The sequence below is a fragment of the Ornithorhynchus anatinus genome, chromosome 1, assembly GCF_004115215.2.
Source record: "Ornithorhynchus anatinus isolate Pmale09 chromosome 1, mOrnAna1.pri.v4, whole genome shotgun sequence".
Taxonomy (NCBI): Eukaryota; Metazoa; Chordata; class Mammalia; order Monotremata; family Ornithorhynchidae; genus Ornithorhynchus; species Ornithorhynchus anatinus.
Window position 1 is genome coordinate 62,374,657 of NC_041728.1, and position 19,469 is coordinate 62,394,125.

Here is a 19,469-nt window from a genome sequence, read left to right on the forward strand (position 1 = left end):
CGGGTTCATATCCTCGCTCTGCCCTGCTGGCTGTTAGATGACTTTGGGGAAGCTACTTCACTTCTCTAGGCCTCAGTTCTCTCATCTGCAAAATGGGGATTCAGTCCCTGTCCTCTCTAAGACAGTGAGCCCCTTGTGTGACCTGATAATAATGATAATAATGGTATTTGTTAAGCCCTGTGCCAAGCACTGTTCTAAGCACTGGGGTAGATATAAGGTAATCAGGTTGTCCCACATGGAGCTCACAGTCCTAATCCCCATTTTACAGATGAGGTGACTGAAGCATAGAGAAGTGAAGTGATTTGCCCAAGGTCACACAGCAGACAGGTGGTGGAGTCGGGATTTGAGACCCGATGATCTCGTATCCCAGGGCTTGTCCGATGTCAACGCTGAATAAATACCACTATTAATAGAATTACTATTATAATTCCTTCAAGCTGGGTCTCAGTCCTGAGCCTCTGACCCTAGGCTCCTCTGTTGTTTCTTGACAGGAGATTGCATCATCTGGCCCCTGCCAATTTTCAGCTGTGGTCTTTCTGGTTGAGTAGAGGACAACTGTATCTTTTGCGGTTGCTCTCCCGGTTGCTTCTCATTTCTTGCTACGTCAAGAACAAGGCACTGTAAGCTTGCTGAGGGCTGGGAGTGTGTCTGGTATATCGTTGCGTTTTCCTCCCCCAAGCGCTTAGTACGGTGCTCTGCGCACAGTAAGTGCACAATAAATACGACTGACTGACTGACAAGGAAAAGACTCCCCCGGCCCTTACTAAGCCAACCTGAGAAATCCTAGTCAGAGACGACTGGAGAAATGAGTGAGAGCCCAGTGGTCTCAGAGAGATTCTGTTCTAATAATAATAATAATAATGGTATTTGTTAAGCACTTACTATGTTCTAAGCGCTGGGGTAGATACAAGATAACTGGATTGGACATAAGGCTCACAGTCTTCATCCCCTTTATAAAGATGAGGGACCTGAGGCCCAGAGAAGTGAAGTAACTTGCTCCAGGTCACACAGCAGACAAGTGGTGGCCCTGGGATTAGAACCCATGACCTCGTAACTCCCGGGCCAGTGCTCTATTTACTACACAGCTATGTTCAGGGCACTGTAGTGAGCACTTGGGAGAGCACACTAACAGAGTTGGTAGATACATTCCCGCCCCACAAGGAGCTTAAAGTCCAGAAAAATGTGCCCTTGTGTATTTTCACGGGTACATCGTGCATGCGTGCCGGAAATTCTCAGCATGACACACGTGCTTCTGGGTACAGTCGTTCTGTCAGAGGTGTCATTTTCGAACCGATTAGCCACCCAGTGGCCTTGAGGACCTGCAGGCTTCACCCACAGTGACCCCCTTTTCTCTCCCACCTTCTCCCTAACTCTCACACCCAGCCCACCCATTGTCATACTCAGTATTGTGACGAGCACAGCAGCAGGATATCTCTACCTGTTTCTTCTGGGGGTTGGGGAATCAGTCGATAGTATTTATTTAACACCATCTGAGTGCGGAGCACTGTACTCAGCGCTTGGGAGAGCACAATACAACGGAGTTGGTTGACCCGTTCCCCGCCACAGCGATCTTACAGTCTTGTCTTATGCCGTCGAGTCATTTCCGATCCATAGCCACTCCATGGGCTTATCTCTCCCCGAATGCCCTACTTCCACCTGCAATCGTTCAGGCAGTGCTTATCCTTAGAGTTTTCTTGGTCAAAATACAGAAGTGGTTTCCCGTTGCCTCCACCTGCGCAGTCAACTTGAGTCTCCACCCTTGACTCTCTCCCCTGCCGCTGCTGCCCAGCACGGGTGAGTTTTGACCTGTACTAGATTGTCTTCCGCTCGCTAGCTACTGGCCAAGCTGGGAATGGAAAGGGGTAGGCCTCCAGTGGCTGCTCATAATAATGTTAGTATTTGTTAAGCGCTTACTATGTGCAGAGAACTGTTCTAAGCGCTGGGGTAGATACAGGGTAATTAGGTTGTCCCACATGAGGCTCACAGTTAATCCCCATTTTACAGATGAGGTAACTGAGGCACAGAGAAGTGAAGTGACTTGCCCACAGTCACACAGCTGACAAGTGACAGAGCCAGGAGTCGAACCCATGACCTCTGACTTCGAAGCCCAGGCTCTTTCCACTGAGCCACGCTGCTTCCCCACTCTCCCGCTGTGTTAAGCAGAGACTCGTTACCACTCTTCACTGGCCCAGCTCGTACTACCTGAACTATTGGCTCTCCTCCTGCACTGTTCCCGACCCCCTCCATTCTTTCCAAATCCACCTACTCCTGGTTCTAGGCAACTCTTATCCTGTTTGTCAACGACCCCTCGCTCGCATCCCAAAGGCTTGGGGCTTCCTTACCTCCCTCAGTCTGTTTGACCTCAGCACTCCCCAACTCAATATTCTCCTAAATTCCCACCTTTTCTCAATAATAATAATAATGTTGGTATTTGTTAAGCGCTTACTATGTGCAGAGCACGGTTCTAAGCGCTGGGGTAGATACAGGGTAATTAGGTGGTTCCACGTGAGGCTCACAGTCTTCATCCCCATTTTACAGATGAGGGAACTGAGGTACAAAGAAGTGAAGTGACTTACCCCCAGTCACACAGCTGACAAGTAGCGGAGCTGGGATTCGAACCCATGACCTCTCACTCAAGCCCGTGCTCTTTCCACTGAGCCACACTGCTTCTCAGAATAAATTGTGATCCTTCCGCTATGGAGTTTATAATCTAATGAAGACCTGCGCACATCAGCTGACAAATATGCAGTAGTTGACAGACTGAGACAATGTACTGATTTATTTGCATTTACTAGTTCAAATAGTTAAGTTAAAAACAGTGCCAAGAGCTGAAGGGGTGGGTCGACTGGGAATTTCAGAGGACTAATCAAGTAGGGGTTTTTTTAGAAAGCCAGGAGGCACAAATTTGGCACAACTAGGTCCGTCTTCTGACACTGGGGCCCTGGAGTTTATGGAGGAGGGAGGCTACCCTTTTTTGGCAGGGATCACGCTTACCAACTCTATTATCGTGTACTCTCCCAAGCGGTTAGTACAGTGCCCTGCACACAGTAAGTGCAGGGCTGCTAACTGTACCTTGATCTTGTCTCACCTACATCCTGCCTCTGGCCTGGAATGCCCTCCTTCTTCTTATCTGATAGACAATCACTCTCCCCACCTTCAAAGCTTGATTAAAGGCACATCTCCTCCAAGAAGCCTTCCCCGACTAAGTCCTCATTTCCTCTTCTCCCCCTCCCTTTTGTTTTGCCCTTGCACTATGATTTGCACCACTCCTCAGCCTCACACCGCTTTTGTATATATCTAAATTTAGTTTTTGATTTATATTAGTGTCTGTCTCTACTGCTAGACTGTAAGTTCTACCTATTCTGTTGTATTTTACTTTCCCAAGTGCTTAGTACAGTGGTCTGCTCACAGTAAGTGCTCAATAAATACCACTGATTTGATGGATTAATGTTTTTGAGGTATGAGAAGCATTGTGGCTCAGTGGAAAGAACATGGGCCTGGGAGTCAGAGGTCTTGGGTTCTAATCCCCGCTCTGCCATTTGTCAGCTGTGTGACTTTGGGCAAATCATTTCACTTCTCTGGGCCTCAGTTACTTCATCTAATGGGGATTAAGACTGTTAGCCCCACATGGGACAACCTGATTACCTTGTATCTACCCCACTGTTTAGAACAGTGCTTGGCACATAGTAAGCGCTTAACAAATACCATTATTATTATATTATTATGGCAAAATTAGTTGCTTAAAAATGATGATTCTTTCAAAATGTTTGTCAGAACAGCATGCTGTATCCAGAATTGTGTACTTGGTCATATAGATGAATTACGGAACTGCATTAGGGCATTTATATTAAATTTGGTTCCATGTTAGGGTAGCTGATTTTTTTTTCTTCATTGGAAGGAAAATGCATGTGTTTGGTCCTCCTTGGTGACTGCCTAGCAATCAGGTACCACCTGTTTAGTAATAATAGTATTTATATAGAAAGGTGATTTATAGTTACTTCACAAAAGTAGCATTTTAATGAAGAATGAACTCACCTGACCTTATGGTGGATTATTAAAGGGGTAATAAAAGATTAGCAAGGTTAATATGTATTTACCTGTGATAACATGTGAATATGCATCTGTAGAGATGACTATTGTGTCCAGTATTAGGGAAGAGAGGTTTATTATCGACAAGTCCTCTTTAAGTGCTTACTTTTTTCGGTACTGTACTGAGTGTTTGGGAAAGTACAATTGAAGTAAAGGACACGTTTCTTGCCTTCACGGAGGCATCAATTTAATATGGACCAGGCCAGATAGTTTATGGATAGGAGGTGAAACAGAATGGAAAATGGATGGGAGAGTAATAATTATAGGATTTGTTAAGTGCTTGTTTCGTGCCAAGCACTGTACTCAGCTCTAGGTTATAGAAGATGATCAGGACACGGTCCCTGCCACATGGGGCTCATGGTCTAAGAAGGAGGAAGTAGGATGTAATCCCCATATTACTGAGGCTCAGCAAAGTGACTTGCCTAAGGTCACACAGCAGACAAGTGGCGGAGGTGGGATTAGAACCCAGGTCCTCTGACCTCAAGGCCTGTGCTCAATCCACTAGGCCATGCTGCTTCTCAGTTTAAAGCCACATGCACCAGTCGTATTTATCGAGCACTTAGTGTGCACAGAGGACAGTACTAAGCGCTTGAGAGAGTACAGTATAACAATATGGCAGACACATTCCCTGCTCTTTCATTCAGTTGTATCACACGCTTACCACGTGCAGAGCACAGTACTGGGCCCACAACGAACTAGTGCTGTTGGTGACTGTGAGTGTAGGAAATAGCATATGCTACCCATGGGCTGCTCTTTGTTGGCGTCAGTTGACATTTTATCTAGGATTCACTCAGAATGCTTGTCTGTTCAGACTTCAGACTATTGGAGTACCTTGAGGTACAAATTAGCGGAGTAAGTTCTTAGCAAATACTCCCATTATTATAATTATTCTTACTGACTTCCAAAAGCCAGCTCCACATTGGACATAGGTTTTTTGCCCCAGTTCTCTTAGTAATTAACTGGTTTCAGAGCAAAATAACCTCCGTTGATGCTGGATAATTCTTTAGCTAACCTGTAAAACTTTTTGCAGGGTAACATTTTATTTTGAAAAATAGTAACTGAATTTTACCTATTTTTAACTGAATTTCAAGAAATTCTTTTGCAGTGTATCAGAATTACAGTCTTTGTTCCTCAAGATAGTTATTGTAACTACTGAATTCCTTATCTTTCCCACCCAAACCTGTTCTCTCCCTGTCTTTCTCATCAATACCACTGTCGTTCCTCTTTCACCAGTCTGTTACCATGGTGTCGTCCTCTACTCATCTCTCTCATTCAACCCACACGTTGAATCTGTCACTGAATCTTGTTGGTTTTGCCTTCACAAGATTACTAAAATCCTCCCTTTCCTGTCCGTCCAAGCAGATACCGCATTGATCCAAGCACTTGACCTATTCCACCTTGACCACTGTATCTGCCTCCTCACTGACCTCCCTGCCTACTGGGAAGCAGCGTGGCTCAGTGGAAAGAGCCTGGGCTTTGGAGTCAGGGGTCATGGGTTCGACTCCCGGCTCTGCCACTTGTCAGCTGTGTGACGGTGGGCAAGTCGCTTAACTTCTCTGTGCCTCAGTTACCTCATCTGTAAAATGGGGATGAACTGTGAGCCTCACGTGGGGCAACCTGATTACCCTTTGTCTACCCCAGCGCTTAGAACAGTGCTCTGCACATAGTAAGCGCTTAACAAATACCAACATTATTATTATTATATTACTGACCCTCCCCACTTCAGGTCATACTTCATTCTGCTGCCCGCATTATTTTTCTAAAAAAAGTTCAGTCCACATCTCCCCACTATTCAAGAACCTCCAGTGGTTGCCTCAAGCAGAAACTCCGTAACCACCCACTTTATAGTACTCAGTCAGCTTGCCCTCTCCTACCTTCCCTCACTGATGCCCAGTTCACACACTTTGCTCCTCTATCGCCAACTTGTTCCCTGTGTCCCTATCTCGCCTATATCCTATATCCGACCCTTTTCCCACATTCTTCCTCTGGCCTGGAGTTCCCTCACTACTCCTCCAAGAAACCTTCCCCGATTGAACCTTTGCTTCCCCAGCTCCCTCTCCATTCTGTTGCCTCTGCATTTCTGTCTGTTCATTCATTCATTCATTCAATAGTATTTATTGAGCACTTACTATGTGCAGAGCACTGTACTAAGCGCTTGGATTGTACAATTCAGCCACAGATAGAGACCATCCCTGCCTAATGACGGGCTTACAGTCTAATTGGAGATGGACAAAAACAAGACATCATCACGATAAATAGAATCAAGGGGATGTACACCTCATTAATAAAATAAATAGAGTAATAAAAATATTTAGAAATGAGCACAGTGCTGAGGGGAGGGGAAGGGAGAGGGGGAGGAGCAGAGGGAAAGAGGGCTTAGTTGAGGGGAGGTGAAGGGGGGAAGGAGGAGGGAGCAGAGGGAGTGACCTTTGGGCATTTGATATATGCCCCACAGCACTCCTGTACCTATCTATAAGTTATTTATTATAAATTATTTAACTACATCATATGTCTGGCCCCATTGTAGACTGCAAGCTCACTGTGGGCCAGGAATGTGTCTGTTAACTCTTGTATTGTGCTCTTCCAAACACTTAGTACAGTGCTTCTAGTTTCAGATTTCCTCTTTTCATTCATTCATTTAATCTTATTTATTGGGTGCTTACTGTGGGCAGAATACTATATTAAGTGCCTGGGAGAGTACAGTATAACAATAAACGGACACATTCCCTACCCACAATGAGCTTACAGGGCTTAGTGTAGGGCTTAGTGTACAGTGCACACAGCAAGCGTTCAATAAATACAATTAATAATAATAGAGAGGAGACAGAATTAAGACAAAAAATTTCGGATAAGCACATAAGTGTTGGGAGGGAGGGTGAATAAAGGGAGCAAGTCTGGGTGATGCAGAAGAGGAAAGAAGGGTTTAGTCAGGGAAAGCCTCTTGGAGGAGATGTGCTTTCATTAAGCCTTTTGAAGGTGGGGAAGTAATTGTCCTTCAGATAATGAAGGGAGGAGGGTGCCCCAGGCCAGAGACAGGGTTTGGTGAAGGGTCGGCATGTGAGATAGGTACAGTGAGAAGGTTCGCATTAGAGGGGTGAAGTGTGCTGGCTGGGTTGTAGTAGGAGAGTTCAGAGATAAGGTAGGAGAGGGCAAAGGAATTGACTTCTTTAAATCCGATGGGAGGAGTTTGTTTGATGCGGAGGTGGATGGACAACCACTAGAGTTTCTTGGGGAATGGGAGATGTGTCCGACCTGTTTCGTAGACAAATGATCCTGCAGCAGAGTGAAATATGGACTGAGTGGGAGAGGCAGGAGGCTGGAGGCCCAAGGAGGCTTTTAGAGTAATCAAGGCGGGATAGAATAAATGGTTGGATTAACATGGTAGTAGTTTGGATGGAGAGGAAAGGATTTTCCTGTCTTGAAGGGTTTTGCTTAGAAGTACTCCCTTAATTGAATATCACAGAAATGAAAATGGAACTAATCTGATTTGATTATACACCAAGCAGCCCTAGTTGTTCCTGAATGAAAGTCTTTTGCAAGTAGACTGAAGGCTAATGGTTGTTACTTTGAAAAGTACAGATGTGATTTAGAGCACTCCTAGCCTGAGGGTATTGCCAGAAACAATGAACAATTAACATTTCCAAGGAGAAAGTAAAGGTTCTGATGGTTAAATGGCTGAATGTCTTTTAAATGGCAGCATATGGAACTATAGAGTGCATTCTCTTTGTGTAGATAATAGAGCAGGAATAATTCCGCAATTTCCCTGCTCACTTATCCTCTCCCTCACGTGCCCAATTGTAAACAAACGGTGATGAATTGCCTCTCCTGCCAGTCTTTGCAAAGTTTAGTAACCCTCTGATTTTTAAACTTTGGTTTCAAAAAATCCAGATAGTTGAAGCAATACGACTGACTAGAAGGCCTTAAAGTGTTCATTTGACCAGTGATTTTCCCCTGTAGTCAACTGACAAAGATGTGAATGAATAACTAATTAATTTCCAATTTATTGTATTTAAAGTGTTAGTGTATTGTCAATAGTATTTGTTGCTTTATGTGCCAAGCACTGAGTAGAGACAGTTGAATATCATTACACGCATCCCTGTCCCTCATGGGCTCAAGGAAACTACTGCCCAATTACATTTACTTTGCAGCAGAGATGAATTGGGAGAGAACAGAAAGTGATATAGCCAGTTTTGGGAACCAAGAATCAAGAGCTTGCATGTTGAAACACTTATGGATTTGGGGGAACAGTGTGGCCAGTGATAGAGCGCAGACCTGGAATCAGAAGGACCCAGAACTATCCCATCTGCCACTTGTCCCTCTGTTACCTTGGCAACTCACTTAACTTGGATGCCTCAGTCTCTCATCTGTAAATGGGATTAAGACGAGCCCATTGCTCAACCGAGTAGCTTGTAGCTACCCCATGCTTGACACCCAGTAGAACTTAACATAATGTCCACTTGCAGATCTTGGGCTTCCAGACTTGTTCATCCCAGATCTTTGACAGCAGACTTGGAGTTCCCAATGGCTGAAATGACTAGAATGAATTTTTCGGCCTGTAACTCTTTAGAGCGATCTCTTCTCAGTCCCACCTCCAGTAAATTCATGCTCCCTTTTTGCCTCTGTTCAAAATGAAAAGCGGCCCACCTGGAACCATTACTTTTGACAACACTGCATAAAGAGGCAAATTCTTGCCATAACTTCCGACCAAGGTTCCCGTACCTCTACTCGCCACCACAAAATGTCTTTCATTTCTAAGTTCGATCAAATTCAAGCTTTTATTAAGGTCTAGAGCCCCTGAATGTTGGCCAAAGTAATGAGGGTTCAAGGATAAGCATAATAAAGCAATTAAAGATCTTCTAAATAATGTCCAGGCTTATGCTTCATCCTTTTCTGACTTCTTTTACAGAATCAAACATCAACCAGAGTAGGAATTGGTGACATTATGCGCATACAGTGACATGTAACACTGTAATTGTGTTCTTGAAAATCACTGGATATATAAATCCGGGTTGTGAGTCATTGAGTCGATTGGAAGAAATTAGTTCTAGATGTAGGTACTTGCTGCTGCCATTTTATGGGGCTCTCTTTTTTGCTCCCATAAGCCGACCGTGATGGTGATAGTAGTTTTCTGTCTGCATATTGGGCCAAAAGGGGGGTTTTCAGTTCCAGTAAATTTGTCTCTTTAACTCACCCCCTTCCTCACAAAATCGGGGCTTGCCCTGGCTGTTGAAGTGGTACCAGCACAGGAATCAAAGGTAAGGATCTCAGAATGTTGAATTGTCACGTTACAAGCGTCTGTCAGTGCGTATTGACGTTTAAAACATTAAAATGGGCAAGATTCTTCAAATGTATATAATTAATTATAATAATGGTATTTGGTAAGGCACTTACTGTGTGCCAGGCACTGTTCTAAATGCTGGGTAGATACAAGATAATAGGGTTGGACACAGTCCTTGTCCCCACTTAGGGCTCACAGTCTTAATCCTCATTTTATTCATTCATTCTTTCATTCAATAGTATTTATGAGCACTTACTATGTGCAGAGCCACTGTACTAAAGTGCTTGGAATGTACAATTCGGCAACAGATAGAGACAATCCCTTCCATTGATGGCTTACAGTCTAATTGGGGGAGGCAGACAAAAAACAATAACAATAAATAGAATCAAGAGATGTACACCTCATAACAAAAATAAATGGGGTAATAAAAATATACACAAATGAGCAAGATGAGCACCATGCTGAGGGGAGGGGAAGGCAGAGGGGAGAAGCAGAGGGAAAGTGGGGAAGGGGGCTTAGCTGAGGGGAAGTGAAGCAGGACAGAGAGGCAGCAGAGGGAAAAGGGGAAGCTCAGTCTGGGAAGGCCTCTTGGAGGAGATGAGTTTTCAGTAGGGCTTGAAGAGGGGAAGAGAGTTAGTTTGGTGGAGGTGAGGAGGAGAGGCATTCCAGGACAGCGGTCAGAGGACGTGGGCCAGGGGTCGACAGCGGGATAGGCGGGAACGGGGACGGTGAGGAAGTGAGCAGCAGAGGAGGGAGCGTGAGGGTGGGCAGTAGAAAAAGAGAAGGGAGGAGAGGTAGGAGGGGGCAAGGTGATGGATTATTTATTGAGCACTTACTGTGTTCAGAGCACTGTACTAAGGCCTTGGGGGAAAGTAAAATGCGACAATAAACAGATACATTCCCTGCCACAACGAGCTTACAGTCTAGAGGGAACTGAAGCCCAGAGAAGTGAAGCGACTTGTCCAAGGTCACACAGCAGACGAGTGGTGAGCTGGGAGTAGAACCCAGCCCCTTCTGACTCCCAAGCCCATGCTCTATCCAATAGGTCTTCATCTGTATGTTGGGTTTAGGATTTATCTGCTTTATGTCTCTGCATATACACATTCCCATTAGTCTCTGGGTACAGAACTTACCTCTTTGGTGTCTCTCTTTTAATGTTATTATTCTCAACAAGATTTTTGACTAATCGAGGGTCCTTGCATTGTTTTTTTCTGGCCAAGATTAAGGGAGGCTTTAGCCACAGTTGGAATAAAAGAATCTTGCTCTATGCCCAAACCTGTTTTACTTTGGAGAGGGGAAAGGGAGGGGCAAGATTATGGGTACAGTGCCTGGCACAAAGTAAGCGCTTAACACATACAATTTTTACTATCATTATTAAGAGAAAGCTATGAAATGGGAGGTAAAGGATCAAGCTTTATTATGGTGAAGCCGTGCCGCACTAATTTGCGTCTTACGAGAATCCATTGTGATTCCACCGGTCGACTGACATTCTGTACTTGTCTCCTGTGACCTTTGTGCTGGCATACTGATCTATCATGGTGACACCTATTAAAAAAAAGCAGTGTGGTTAATGAAGCCCTCCGTTTCAAGTAGTCTTTCAAAGCAGAAAACTTCCCATTGCATCCACTATTTTTCACTGCCTGGATTTTTTTTTCTTAGTGTTCAAATCTTAATTGCCACGTACTGTAGAACGAATCTCTGCTTTCAAACAGTCCCCTGGTGTGCTTCATCATTTAAAGTTGTTCTTCACTGTGTAGTGTGAAATTCTACCCTCCTTGCTTGCAGATGCTCCATTTTGATTGGCCATAAATAGCCCTTTGGGACCCTCTAAGCCGTCTATCCTCACATGCTAACCTCCGCCGGTGAAACTGTGTCATAACGAGCTTTGTTTTGATGCCCATTTTCTTCTTCCTTATCAGTGGATTATGGGACCCTGCATTTTCGAGATACAGTGCCTGTCAACGATGTTATGATTAATAAGAAGGCATTGCCTAGACTATCATCAGTGGTATTTATTGAGCCCTTACTATGTGCAGAACATTCATGAGGTGTGTTCTTCCCACTAGGGAAAAAATGGTGATTAAGTCCAAATGTTTGCATCCACTGACCTGGAGAAAGCCACTGCTGTTTAGTTTTCCAATCCCGGAAGGTCCAATGCCTTTCTTGACCCTTTGACCATCTCACGCAATGAATTTTGCAAATATTAAGCAGTTTCATTCTGTTTCCTTTAACGAACTGAAAAACAAAATAATTTATATCCTTTTATGATTACATTCTTTAAACGTTATAGATGGTGTATAATCTCAGAATGGAATTTCTAATTTGGAGGAAAATGGAGCAAATGGGAATTAGCTGCTGTTTGAGTTGTTTTGCTAAAGGAACTGTCTTTAAATATGTCTTCAAACAACAATGCTGTCCTGTGTTTCTTGAGGGTACAAATAAGATAGCAGTAATAATAATAACAACAACAGTGGTATTTAAGAGAAGCAGCATGGTGTTGTGGATAGAACCACGGGCCTGGGAGTCAGAAGGCATGGGTTCTAATCCCAGCTCCTTCACTTGTCTGCTCTGTGACCTTGGGCCGATCACTTCCCTTCTCTGTGCCTCAGTTACCTCATCTGGAAAATGGGGATTGAGACTGTGAGCCCTAAAGTGGGACAGGGACTGTGTCCAACCCGATTTGCTTGTGGCCACCCCATATATTAATTATTAAGTGCTTCCTATGTGCCAGACACTGTACTAAGGGCTGGGGTAGGTATATGCTTATCAGGTTTTGGACAGTGTACTTGGAGAAAAGATATGTTTTTGTCCCAGAATGTAATTGATTCTAGGTAATGCTATGCACTATATTGTCAATATGTAATTCGAATGAGTTCTTTCGGAAGACCAGACGTATAAGAGTTTTTGGAATGGCAAAACCTGGGAAAGTTTCTTGGTTTTGGTAATTTTGCCCTCATGATAATGTTATACCTTAGTACAAGCAATCTTCCAATGCTCAAGACCTTTTGAGTCAGAGTGAATGACGCCTTCTTTCAGCTTGACTTCGACTCTCCAATACGATCCGTCTTGAATGGCAATCATATTTATCGAGCTCCTCCGTTCAGAGGACAGTACTAAGCACTCGGAAGAGTACGAGACAACAAAGTTGATAGACAAGTTCCCTTCCCACAGGGAGCTTAGGCTCAAGAGGGGAAGACAGACAAAGTAAACTATGGATCTGTACGTGTAAGTGCCGTGGGGCTGAGGGCGGGGTGAATATCTAGTGCCTTAAGGGAACAGATCCAAGGACACAGGGGAGGCAGAAGGGAGAGGGAGTAGGGGAAATGAGGGCTTAGTCGGGGAAGGCCTCTAGGAGGAGATGCTTTTTTAATAAGGCTTTGAAGGTTGAGAGAGTGGTGGTCTGTTGTATGTGAAGGGGTGGGGGTGGGGGTGGGGAGAGTTCCAGGGTAGAAAGAGGATGTGGGCAAGAAGTTAACTGTTAGATAGATGAGATAGAGCTACGGCGAATGGGTGGGCGTAAGAACAGCAAAGAGGACAGGTTGAGTTGTACATGTGAAATCAGTGAGGTTATAAGACAGGAGAGGGTAGACCGATTGAGTGTTTAAAGCCAATGGTAAGGAGTTCCTGTTTTTGTCGAGGTGGTTGGGCAACTGCTGGAAGTTTAGAGAAGTTTAGAGAAGCAGCGTGGCTCAGTGGAAAGAGAACGGGCTTTGGAGTCAGAGGTCATGAGTTCGAATCCCAGCTCTGCCACTTGTCAGCTGTGTGACTGTGGGCAAGTCACTTAACTTCTCTGTGCCTCAGTTACCTCATCTGTAAAATGGGGATTAAGACTGTGAGCCCCACGTGGGACATCCTGATTCCCCTGTGTCTACCCCAGCGCTTAGAACAGTGCTCGGCACATAGTAAGCGCTTAACAAATACCAACATTATTATACATTATTAGTTCTTGAGGAGTGGGGTGATATGGACTGAATATTAAAAAAAATTTTTTTTTTTTTTTTTTTAGAAATAAGATGTGGGCAGCAGAGTGAGGTCTGGACTGGAGTGGGGAGAGACAGGAAACAAGGAGGTTAGCGAGGAGGTTGATGTTATAATCGAGGTGAGATAGGTTAAGCACTTGAATTGGCCTAGTAGCCGCTTGGATGGAGAGGAAAGGGTGGATTTTGAATGTTGTGAAGGTAGAACCACAGGATTTGGCAACTGATTGGGTAGGTGGGTTGAGTGAAGGACACAAGTTGAGGATAATGCCCAGATTTATGAGACAGGGAGGATAGTGGTGTTGTCTACCAGTGATGGGAAAGTCAGGGGGGAAATGATGAGTTTGGTTTTGAGTATGTCAAGCTTGAGATGAGGGCACTTGCTTCCAGGAGAGGGCTGCGCACGGTGAGCTTTAGAGGAGCAAGGAAATGATTTAAAAGCCAAATGAGCAAAGGAAAATTAAGGAGAGCTGGGAGTGGAGTGAGCGTCCCTGTGAGAATAGGGGAAGGGGGAAGGAGGGGAGCGGATGTGCTCAGTTTGCAGGGCCATAGCCTGGTTACCATCTTACTTCCTCGTCGTGGAACCTCTCTGACTCTAAATCCATTTAAGTATCCATATTGGTAATATATAGTAGATGGGCACATGATTCTGGGCAATCTGGGTAAAAAAAATAGGGCACCTGATTGTAGTTAAGAGACGAACGCCCCATTTATAACATTGTTCCTGGGAGTGAATTGATTTTTCAAGTTACAACACCGTTTTCAGGAGCCAATCGTGCCAAGTCCAAGGCCTGTCCATATTTCTGTGCCCAGCTGCATAAAGCTTGTGGTTTCAATGCAGTATTTTTGCTACTCCTGTAGGGCTAGAGAGTCATCTAAGAACCCAGCATTCTCTTGCAAGAAATGAACACACTATTTCCCAACTCTTCCTTCCGGTTTTTTGAAACCCAGCATTTGAAGATTAATGTTACCGTGGGCATTTTTCCTTGAGCTTGGACGTTTTGCAAAAAAAATCAGTAGAAACTAGGTCCTCCGAGGACAGAGTTTGGCTCTTGGAAGAGTCGTGCCCCCGTGGGCTTTTTTAGAAAAAGAAAAAAAAATCGGAATTTGGGAACATTTTGATAAACATTGAGTAATTACATAAGATCAACAGTGTACGTTTTGCAGTCTGACCAATTAAAAAAAAATGTCCCCAGCCTATTCGTATTTAATGCCATAGTTATAATAACCCATTTACTTCTTTTGGGTCTGTGCTAATTTGCATTTACTGTAATTAAAGTTACAGATGCTCCACTAAGACTGAATTTTGGCAAGTACATGGTTGCAACTCTGATCTTTTGGCTTTTGTTCTGCCCTCGAGAACGGAAACGATTGGCTTTCTAAATTCACTTGGCTCTACTGGAGAACTAGATTTTTGGTTTCAGATCTTTAGACATAAATATTTTAAACACTTAATGCACCCAATGGCTTTGTCATCTGTAACATCACAATGACCGTGACTATTTAGTCTTTACAGCAGCTTGTAGAGTTTAAGGCATCTTGTAACGGTCTCAGATTTTTGCTTGGGTGGTGGTCTGCTCTGCTTGTTGGAAATCCCTTTTACAAAAAAAAATCTATCTCTTAATATGAAGCAAATGCAGTTGAAGTCAAAATAGAACATAAAGTAGGTTAGTATTGTGGTAAGGCAAGAAGTTCAAGATTGAGGGTCAGAAGGGCTGTAATCGTGACCTCACTAGAGTCCTTCTTATGCTTTGATTTGCTTCTCTCAAGGGTCTGATTTAGCATTTAACTTTTTTTTTTTTAAGTCAGCCATTGCCGTGACATCCATTAAATGAAAGTAAGAGCTCAGTGTAGTACTCCTTTTGTATGTTTGCAGGGACAAATAATCAGGATTTGTACATCTGAAGTAGGCACGTAACTGAAGCTTTGTGTTCGTAGGTGTGCGAATCTAGACATTTCTAAAAAATCTAATTTTCATTCATTCGGTCGTATTTAATGAGCTCTTACTGTGTGTGGAGCAATTGGGAAAGAACAGTACAACAATAAACAGTGAACAGTTCCCACCCACAATGAGCTCACAGTCCAATTTTATGGGAGGATACTGTTCCTAATGTCCAACTTCCTTCTGGCCTCGAAAGCGTCCTTAGTCTTGTGAATGTGCAGGTCACCTTGTAAACGTAAGTCAGGGCAGAAAGGAGAAGTTAAATTTGGGGACTGTCGACCTGCTCATCTGTTTGCACTTGTACTTCAATGCTCTTGGTGCTCCAAACATGAGACCATCACTCCAAACGCAGTCGGTTCTCTCTCCTTCAAGTGCTTTTGGGGAATTTGGGGCCAGTCTTTTCCTGCAACTCGCACCTCTCGAGATAGAACGTGATGCAACATTGAAAGAAGTGGTTGAGAGCACAAGCCCAACATCAGTCAAGGCAGGAGGACGCTGCCTTGGGTTTTCGTGAGCACGGTGGGGTTCTTCAACAATGTAACCTTTATGCTGAGTACCTGTAGCTGAATTTGAAAATCAAGCCCCGCTCCTGGGTCAGTGGAAAAGCACACTGCTTTAGAAATTGGGAGAATTGGGTTCAAGCCTGGCTTTTTGCCCATTACCAATCAGTGGTAGTCAATGAGCCCAGACTGTATGCAGGGTGCTCTATTAGACTGGAAGCTCATGGGCAGGGAATGTGTCACTGTTTATTGCTGTATTGTGCTTTTCCAAGTGCTTAGTACGGTGCTCTGCACACAGTAGGCACTCAATAAATACGATTGAATGAATTGAATGTGGTGGATACAAGCAGATTGCATTGGAGTCAGTCCCTGTCCTATGTGGGACTCACAGTCTACCATTTTACAGATGAGGTAACTGAGGCACAGAGAAGTGAAATGACTTGCCCCAGTGCACACAGCAGATAAGTGGCGGAGTTGGCATTAGAACCCATGACCTTCTGACTCTCAGGCTCCATCCCACTACGCCGTGCTGCTTCTCCACTTGAATTCCCTTTATCTGGTTTTAAGAAAAGTCTGGAATGTCTTAGAGTTTTCAGGATCAGAAGATAACATTAACTCCATCTTAGGGCAGACATATATTAAGAATTGATCGGTCCCTCGAATTTTCCCCAAACCTAAGGATTGCTATCTTACAGAATCCCCCTGTAGGGAGAAAATTCAGCCCATAGCTCTCATCTGTTCTCAAACTGGGCACAATCCTTTCTTACAAGATTGTGTCAGATTGTAGCTAAAACAGGCTCCTGCTGTTGATAGAACATTTTCTAATTCCCGAAGTCCTAGCCCAAAACACGCGGTGAAAACATGCGTTATGACAGAATCGAGTGTACTCACTGCAGTAAGCCTCCCTAATCCAGTTAATAAAAGGGGTACGCGCCCTCACGTAACTTTAGTCAATGCCCATCTTTCTATCGAACAGTTGCTGGTTTAAGCGTCCATCTGATAACAAGGAGATGGTTCACTGCCGAAGCTTCTTTATATTGCAGCGTCGCTGCCGTCGATATCCAGCCACACGTGCTGATTCAGCAGGGCAGATTTATTCTCTGCCCGAGGTTTAACTCTCAATAGTGTTGAACCTAGGGGAGCTGCCTGTCCGAATGGAGGTGGGGAGAAGAAACAAGATTAGCCCGATGATGCGTGGATTGGGAATGGGGGGAGGGGAGAGGCGATTCCAGCCGGCTGTCCGATGACCCGCTCCACCTCCGTGATTCCGAACAAATGTTCCCCGGAATGCCTTCCTAGTGGGCGCTTCTTAATTGGCCTGGGATTTTATTTGATGGATGCATTGAAAGCAGGGCCACCTGCCTGTCTGGATCCGGAGGTCTCCCCTGAGCTCCCTTGGGGTGAGGGGGTACGGAGATTGGGAGCGGGGTTGGAGGGAAAGGGAGGGGTGGGAGAGAGATGAAACCCATAGTGCTCAATATGGTGACATCAGTGTTCCTGGAGAGAGAGGGCTTGGGGGTAGGACTAGTGGTTCATGCCAATAAGAATGCTTGGCCCATTAAGGGACGACCCACCCCCACCCCCTACCCCCAACCCCCACCACGGGCACTTGTTCACCACGAACTGTGCGATTTCCAAGGGAGCAAATAAAGTGAAAAGTTCGGGGGTAAATATGATGTCATGCTTTATTGTCGGCACTCTTACTATTCCTGCCTGGGGTATGTGTAGTCCTGGAGCTCTGCCCCTTAAATCCGTCCGTCTTTCACTTGCCCGTCAACCTTTGCATGAAACAAAAGCTTCTCACTCTTGGCTTCAAAGCTCTCCATCACCTTGCCTCTTCCTACCTCACCTCCCTTCTCTCTTTCTACTGTCCACCCCATACGCTCCGCTCCTCTGCTGCCCACCTCCTCACCATCCCCCGTTCACGCCTATCCCCCCATCACCCCTGCCCCCCCCATCCTACCGCTGTCGTGGAATGCCCTCCCTCCTCACCTCCGCCAAACTCTCTTCCCCTCTTCAAAGCCCTACTGAGAGCTCACCTCCTCCAGGAGGCCTTCCCAGACTGAGTCCTCCCTTTCCCTCTGCTCCCCTCTCTTCCACCTCACCCTCTGCTCTTCCCCCTTCCCCTCCCCTCATTTGTATATATTTATTACCCTATTTATTTTATTAATGAGGTGTATATCTCCTTGATTCTATTTATCTTGATGATGTTGTCCTGTTTTGTCTTGTTCTGTTTTGCTTTGCTGTCTGTCTTCCCTGTTTAGACTGTGAGCCAGTCATGGGGCAGGGATTGTCACTATCTGTTGCCAAATTGTACATTCCAAGTGCTTAGTACAGTGCTCTGCACATAGTAAGTGCTCAATAAATACTATTGAATGAAGGATTGGTAATTGGGGCAAAGATTGATGGTGGCTCTGGAATGTGTCTGTTTATTTTTGTGTTGTACTCTCCCAAGCGCTTAGTATAGTGCTCTGCACATAGTAAGCACTCAGTAAGTATGATCGAATGAAAGAATGAATGAATGAATGAATCCGATCTTTCATTCGTCTCCGTTCACATTGCCATTTGTGAGTGTCTTTAAAGCACTTGTTAGCTAGCAAATACATTTCAATGTTAACTCTTTACAAACCATGGCATTGGTTGCTTTGTAATTGTAAAACCTTGCAAATCATTAATGATGGGGGGTGTCGGGGGATGATGCCAGGAAAGGAATAAATTGAGAGTTCCTCTATTTTTTAAAAATAGCAAATCCCAGGTTCAGAGTCTCCCCCATTTTGAAGGCTAAGAAAATTCAGCTCTGCAGGATTTTCCCACACCTTTGCCTAAAACATAGACATGATCATCAAATTTAAAGCATTTTATCTCATAATTCCATATTTCCAAATTTACATGCCCCCCAAAAAATATGGGGAAGGTAATCTCGGTATCTATATTGCACGCGCGTGCCTTGTGAAGTTAGGATGAGCTGTTCATTATTCAGTGAACTGGAATCACAGAGTAGAGACAAAGAATCCAAAGTGGCAGGGTTTCATAAGCTTGCTCTTGGAGAGAGTACACTGATTCATTCTTGTTACATTAAAAATTGCCATAGGCCAGCCCCTCTCCCACATCCTCCCTCTGGCTTGGAACTCACTCCCGCTTCATATCTAACAGACCACCACTCTCCCCACCTTCAAAGAAATCCAAAAATTACATCTTCCCGGACTTGGTCCTCATTCCCCAACTCTCCCTTCTTTGTCACCTATGCACTTGGATCTATCGATAAGTCAATAGATAGTATTTATCGAGCACTTGCTGTGTGCAGAGCACTGTACTAAGCACTTGGGAGAGTACAGCACAATAGAGGTGGTAGATATGTTCCCTGCTCATGACAATTTTACAGACTAGAGGGATCTGCACTTTAAGCATTTGATATTCACCCCATCCTCAGCCCAGCAGCGTTTATGTACATATCCTTATACCCAGCCACCTGATGTATTTATTTTTTACCTATTTCACCATCTGTCTTCCCCTCTAGACTGTAAGCTCTTTGTGGGCAGGGTTCACGTTTACCAATTCTGTTGTATTATACTCCCAAGCGCTCATTTCAGTGTTCTGCACACAGTAAAGACTCTGTAAATACTATTGATTGAGAGTCACAATAGTCTGATGCACTCAATCTTTTCAGCAAGTTGTGCTGGGTG

General features: G+C 44.5%; 1 protein-coding gene across 1 annotated transcript in view; it reads left to right on the top strand.

The window, feature by feature from the left end:
- The window catches only part of RCOR1 (REST corepressor 1), a 121,471-nt gene that overhangs the window by 46,229 nt on the left and 55,773 nt on the right, over nucleotides 1-19,469 (top strand). The window lies entirely within an intron of this gene.